Source organism: Theobroma umbraticum, unplaced genomic scaffold (assembly GCF_002168275.2).
Source record: "Theobroma umbraticum cultivar Fairchild unplaced genomic scaffold, ASM216827v3 scaffold_67.0, whole genome shotgun sequence".
Lineage (NCBI taxonomy): Eukaryota > Viridiplantae > Streptophyta > Magnoliopsida > Malvales > Malvaceae > Theobroma > Theobroma umbraticum.
The window spans coordinates 4,750,858-4,757,595 of record NW_018397262.1 but is presented as its reverse complement, the minus strand read 5'-3'; positions in this window follow the sequence as shown (position 1 = coordinate 4,757,595).

Genomic DNA, 6,738 nt, shown 5'->3' with positions numbered 1-6,738 from the left:
CAAGATGAGAGGGATGCCATTAGTCATATTCTCCTCTACCTTCCAACTTTTATGTTGATGGAAATCAAACCCAATATTTTTTTGCTTTTTATTCCTTGAAAATCTTTTTGAAAAAAAAAATACTTCCAACGGCTAAAGAATGATACTTATTAATCACATATTCAGCTCATCAAACTATTAACTGCTGATACCTTGTTAGCAGTATTTGGAGTGGATTTTGGGGTGGAAGGTCATGGTCGTCTCCTATTATATCATGGATAGAATTAATATAATTTATATAACACAACCACTTTTTTTCATGTGTTGTAGAAATTATTTAATGTTACCTTATCATTATTTATATACGTCTATATATTCTTGCCTTTTGGATTTGATCTATAAATTACGAATTAAATTAATGCTCTTTTCCTTATTATATTTGGAATTGGTAACCTTTTGGTATTTCATGACTCAGTCTAGGTTATTTCCAGCACTGTTTCATTAATTTTTATATTTCATTTTTTATCCCTTTAACCAACCCTTTTTAAAGCACTTTTTTAAGGATACAGATAACAGAACAGTGATGAATACAGCTTGGAAAACTCAATTTCGCCCTCCTAGGATTCAACAGTTTGATTTTGACTCTTATAGCTGATGGGGTAGGCAAATACAGTATCATAGATGAGCTGGTTGACCCTCAAAGATTTTCTGTTTATTATAATGAACAGTGATCAAGTCACAGCATCATTAAACACAAAGACCATGAATGCCCAATGACAATGCTTAACAGCTGCAATGGAAAAATCAAGCAGCCGCCACGTTTCGAAGCAGCAATAGAGGCTTTCCAGGTGTTGTGGGAATTGGCCTGTATCTGTAACAATTTTTCCTGAATATGGAAGTCACTACCATCACTATATCTAGCACCACCTCCCCCCACTGCTGTTAATGCAATATGATTCTAAAATAATATATCAAATTAAAAATTTTGTACCAAGTTGTTAGTGATGTTTTTGTTGTTTCCCTTGTGGGTTTCCTTTATTCTTTCTGATTGACATTTGGATTTTTTTTCAGAATCATGCATACAAGCTCTTGTACATCAGATTTCCCCTAACTTGTCATTTTCCCCTCGAATGCATGCATGCATGCAGTAACCGGCTTTCATTCTATTAAACACAAAGCCCAATTGCTCAAATAATTCCTTCCTCCTCCTGGGCTCGTTTTATTCTAACCCAATGCCTTCTTCATCACCGTCAAGGTTCATTCAGAGCCAAAAAACAGAGAGGGGGACTGATTCCAACATCAAATTTTCATTAAGTAATACATCCAAGCATAAGTACATTGTACCAATGAAATGGAAGATTTAAATGCTTAATCCACACGTTTTAAAGACGTTGAAAATCATGTTTTCTCTTCTTACATGAAAGTAATAAAATAAGACAACTGTTCGTTTTTATTACTCTTGATTAAATACGGCACGGCGTTAAGAAAAATTAAATCTCCACGAAAAACTCATTTGCTGATAAATTTTGTCTTCTATCTCTACCAAGAAATTATTCAGGAATGAATGCAAAAAAAATTAGTATCTTTATGCACATTTTTTATGGGCATAATTGTTTTCTTAGTGGTGTCAGCATTCAAGTCTGGTAAGATTCATCAAGTTGGTACTATGAAATAGTAATTAACTTTGACAAATTTCTACCATCCTTTCATCAGCAAGGTAGCTTAATAGTAGTCATAGAAGTTTCTTTCTCAAAATGGCATCCAGCATTTTTAATATTAAAATTTAATACCTAATCGCAAGACAAGTATAATACAAATACGTAAATCTCACTAATTTAAGATAAGACTTTCTATTTATACGATTTAAATATAATGAAATGTATATTTCGTAATAATACATACTACATCATATTAATCAAATTAATTGTACAAATGAATGGATCTCACTAATTTAAAATGAGATTTAGATATTAGATATACAATTTATATTTGCGTGTACGTTAAGTGTAGTATTTTCGTGAGAAATTTGACTAAGGTATGATTTTAACTTATAAATTAATTATATTAGGATTTAATTAGCCAATTTACATACGGATTAAAAGCCACAGCCACCAGGGTTTATCATCAGTCTTGTCGTCGAGACTCCAGAGGGATATGCACGTGAAATGTCTCCTTGCTTCGTGCTTGAGGATTGTGACAGGTGCGTGTTCAATCTTTAGTCTTTAATTTGGAACCTATATGATGTATTTCTCATTAACTTCAAATCGATTTGAAATTTCGAATTCAAAAAGTTTTATCTTTAATTAAAACTATATTAATCAACTAGGCGATCTTGATTAGACTAAAAACAAAATTAATTGAACCCCCTGCCTAATTTCCCCTTTCATAGAAGGAAAGATGGTATTCGACCTGGAAAGCATTTAATTTTCGATGTCTAAAGTAAAAAATGTTGTCAAACCAAATCATACGTACGAAAACTCACTAAAATTCTGTCGATATAAATATGTTTAAAAACTAGATTTACATCATAATAAGCTATATCATCATATAATAAACACCCGACTTAAAAACCAACAATAAGACATATCGTACCGTCTATAAATTTACAAACAACTCACACCATAAACATGATTTTATGTTTATGGAGAGGCATGTAAAACTTTTATATATGTCACTCAATTTTCTTATAAATATAAATGTCAATGTTAAATTGAGTCATATTTAGCTACTTCAGCTAATTAATAAATCATAGAGCTATTCTATGTCTTTATCAATCAACATTTCTTTTTAATTTTAAATTTTTTTATTGTTATTGTCAAATTTTGGTAATATTTGAAAAGCATAATTTTTATTTTCTGTGACAATCAGAAAAGGTATCCATGAGTAAGCTAGGGTTGAGCTTCTACCTTGTGAAGTTATATAGGGACCTATAACTTACCAGTTTAAGATCAAAAGTCGTTTCAATTTCACCCATCAATCTCTAACATTTTTCTCTATTATTTTAGAATTGCAAATACATGATCAACTAATTTCCATATGTATAAGAAAAAAGCAAGACCTATGCTATTATGTAGTTCTAGGTGAAAGGAAATCTAGGAAATGGACCAAACTGAAGTGAAAGAAAGCAGCACAAAAATATTGTGCACGGATGAAGATGCTAACAAGCCTTGATAAGCATCTTGTCTTACCTTGAAAAGCAAATAATTAGGGGCAGAGTTAGAGCATTTTCAAAGTGGAGGTCATATAGAAAGTAACGTTAAACAGTTAAAAGAGAACTTTATATATTATTCAATTATTATTATTTAAAAAATTAAATAATATTTAAAAGATATTGAACATATAAAAAAATGCACATTAATAACAATGATGGTGTCATTTATATATATGATTGAATAGAATTATAAAAGGTATCTCTCTTACACTTTGCATGCAAGAGTGGGAGAGAAAATAATTTTTCAAACTTAAATGAATTACCTCTTTACTTTGTGTGTTCTAACTCTTCTTTTATTTTCTATTTGCTTTTTAAATTGCTAATTAATATATTGGGTTACTGGATTGAGTTATTGAAATATAACATGTTATTATAGGCTATTAAGTTAAGACTGTTAAGATATAATATGTTATGATAGGCTTAGATTTATATTAAAACTTAATAAGTTTGAATTAGCAAACTTACTTTTTTTTTTTATAAATTTGATATGCTTAACATATTAGTTTAGAATTTATTTTTTGGGCTTAACTAGCAATATGCTAATCATAATGACTCTAAGTTTATCAAACAGTTTGAAGAATAAAACTAATTATTAAATAAAAAATTATTTTGAGAGCCATTAAAAAAATATAATAAATAAAATTGTATTGAAAGAAATGCAATTATTTCATTCTATTAATTTGTATGTATAACCTTGCTACTTAAAGTTTGTAACATACATGCTAGAATGCATTAATTATTCTGAATAAAAAATAATATATTGATGAAATTCTAAACAACAGTGTAATATATATTTGAGAATTACATAATAATTTATTTATTTTTTAAAATTAAATTATAAAAAATAAAATCTGTATAACAGAGAAAAGAAGAACATAACAAGTAGAAGATAGAATTCACATATGACACAATAAAAAAGAAAGAAAAAAATATGATTGATGATTCGTAAAAATTTGTAAAAAAAAAAATTGTAGGAATTTAAAACATATGAGTAAATAGAATAGAAACATGTAAATAAATAAATATAAATAATAATATAAATAAAAAAATTTAAAATTGAGTCAATCATATGAAATTATTTTGTTATTTTTTATTTGTATTAACTATAAAATAAAAAATTATTTTGAGAGGGTCATTAAGAAAATTTATAAAAAAAAATTTAAAATGTATGTAATATGTAAAATATTTTTACAATTTAGGAGGGGCCATGGCCCCCCATCCCATAAGGAGGCTCCGCCTCTGCAAATAATCATAACAATATGTTTGGGGCCAAGAAAATAACGAAGAAATGTCTATTTCTTAAATATATATATAATAATGAATTTAAAATTTTATATTAAAATAATTATAAAATAATTATAAAAATAATTATATCAAATTTTATACATATAATAATAATAATAATAATAATAAATTAAAAATTGAAGAGTAACGGCCGTCATTACCCGCCATCACCTTACCTCCACCACTGGTATATATATAACTAAAATGAATGATTAAGATTATGTATACAAAATTATATATATACAGAAAAGATAGAAAAACATAAATATAAGAATTATATATTTTACTGTTTGTATTTAAAAAGGCAAACGACAGCTTGGGAAAGGCATCACGTACGAAGGACTGTTAATGAATTCTTGCATCTAGAGGTTTGACAAAAAAACATCTTAAGGTCTACATTGAGAGAGAAAAGGTGGGATGCTCAGCCAAAATGGAAGAAGAAAAAAAAAAAAGAGGACAAAAGTTTATTGACTCCCATTCCCATACGCTTTGTGGGGATTTCATTTTCCTTGGGATGCATGCACATAAAAGGCAATGAATGCTACTAATTGCTTACAAGAAAGAATATATCATCAATCACAATCACCAAAAAGATTGAATGGGATTTTGGAATGATAATAGAAGGAATAAAAATAGCCATCACTTTGAAAAGAAAAAAATTGTGAAAAGAATTTACTGTGGTTTCTCTAGGAGAATCAATACCTACCCATGACTATTACATTGTGTTAAAGCCGTGGGAACTAGTCCTTCATAGGATGGACCTAATTAAGCCAAATAATTCCAAGGAAATGATGACTCAAAGCTGGCTATTGACCATGTAATAATTAATTAATCTAAAAAGGTCTTTGGGGTAGAGTTTTTAAAGAATGAAAATTGTCAACATCCTCTCCCAATAAACCTATAATCAAAGGTTGATTATTCGTTTCAGGTAGTGAAGGTTAAAATATTCTTGGGGCAAAAGGTAATCCACCTTTATCACCCAAATCCTTGAGAGATTTGAGATTGGTTCAAAGTTAATAATATTGGAACCTCAAGATTGATGCTCAAATTATTGAGGAGTGGCAAACTTGGCCATGAACCAGAAAAAATTGATGCTCAACCTTTCAGCTATTCTTAGTTGAGAAGTTACTCTCTTTCTTGTTTTTCTGTTCACAGTACAATTTAAGTCAATTAATTAAACAAAATATATGTATTTTAAATTTCCATTAATGAAAACTAGAATATAGATAGGTGAATTAACTTCATGCTCAACATTTCATTCCCACTAGAAAAACAATTATTTTTGGAATGTTTTCAGCAATAGTTTGATATTTCTCTCAGCATGTCTTCCTGACACATTCTATTGGATTATACCCAAATCAATATATATGGGACCAATGAAAATATTTTTATTGCCCAATTTTTGGAAAAGCAAAATGAGCCCAATTGCCACCCACATGTTTCTCTTACATGGTCAAAATTTGACAAACTATGGCAAGGCATTTGGGTATCAGGCTATTGCATAAAAGATGGGCCAAGATGGCAAAACACTGAAGAGTTCTACTTTTTAGAAAAAAGCCCAAGATAGAAAGTGAAACACTGAACCAAAACTGAAGCAAGTAGGATTTAGTGATGGGTAGGTGTTTGAGTTGGACTTCAATTCATTTGTAGATAATGATGTGTAGTTATTGCAGGTAAGGCTTCTAGTTAACACATTTAGTTATATGTAATGTGTGCATTAAACAATTATATATAGAAAATTAGAAGTACAGAATAAATTCACAGAAGTACTGTAAATTTAATTCAGTACATATATAAAATTCAAGTGAAAGTAGTCATGAAAATCATGCTTCATCGAGCTTTATTACACAATATTAATCAAAACCCAACCTTAATTTTTTTTTTCAAGACAATTCATACAAAATTACAAAACTAATTCTAACTTGTGTACTTAATATATCCTACAGAAGTAGTATTGACATCTTTTATCAGAGTCCCAAGTACAGAAGCAGTCAAGCACTTGAATGTATCTTCCTTGTAAATGAACCCCAAACATTTGCAATCTCTACTACACTTGTCTCTGCACTGCTCAACCTTCATTGGACCTTCTCCATCGTCCATATATGGGTTCAAAAAATGCTCCACACCTACAATTTTGTAGTATTCAACTTTAGCTCCTTTCCCGCAAGCGGCCAGCTTTGGTGGTTTACAGCTTTCACTCCATCCCAAAAGACCTCTTGGACTTGGACAAGCCACGCACATCCCTTTGTCACATAACCCGAATG